This window comes from Nerophis lumbriciformis, linkage group LG08 (genome assembly GCF_033978685.3).
Source record: "Nerophis lumbriciformis linkage group LG08, RoL_Nlum_v2.1, whole genome shotgun sequence".
Lineage (NCBI taxonomy): Eukaryota > Metazoa > Chordata > Actinopteri > Syngnathiformes > Syngnathidae > Nerophis > Nerophis lumbriciformis.
In genome coordinates this window covers 55,110,001-55,110,542 of record NC_084555.2, presented here as the reverse complement: position 1 = coordinate 55,110,542, position 542 = coordinate 55,110,001, and the positions used below count along the sequence as shown (strand labels likewise).

Here is a 542-nt window from a genome sequence, read left to right as displayed (position 1 = left end):
GCGCGTCAATAAAGTTTGCCGCTCCTTCATTGATTAGAGGCTCCGCCCCCCCCTGGCCCTACCCCTCACCATCACCATCATGCTACATCTTGTCCCGCGGTGGTGGTGGTGGTGGTGCCAGCCCCTCAGCCCCCACCTTTGCGCGCCTCAGTCATGGCTGCAGGGAAAAGAAGAAGTCTGGAGCAGACTGCCACCAACCCACCCCCCACCCTCCCTCATCCACCCACCAATGTCTCCTCCCCCTTGCACCCCCCCCCCCCCCTCCAGTCCTGCCTTTGTGTGCGCGCCTGCATACCCCACAAAGATGCTCGGCTAAAAGAAACAACACACCCACCCAAGCTGCCACGCACGGAAATTCTAATGATTTTTTTTTTGTTTTCTCCAACCTTCCTCTATGACCATATTTGGGAATACCTCCAATACCTGCGGATGCAAATACAAGAAGGAGGAGGACGCCTCCCATCATCATCATCATCATCATCATCACCGTGGAAGCACGTGAAAATCTCACTTCTCAAAGCAATCACTTTTTTTTTGTTTTG

At 53.9% G+C, this 542-nt stretch overlaps 1 protein-coding gene across 1 annotated transcript in view; it reads left to right on the top strand.

The window, feature by feature from the left end:
- Positions 1 to 303: 303 nt before the first annotated feature.
- plppr3a (phospholipid phosphatase related 3a) overlaps positions 304 to 542 on the top strand; it is a 57,015-nt gene continuing 56,776 nt past the window's right edge. Inside the window, exon 1 of the mRNA XM_061969213.2 lies at positions 304 to 542. This exon is cut by the window's right edge and continues 239 nt beyond it. The gene's annotated coding sequence lies outside the window, so the exon portion shown is untranslated.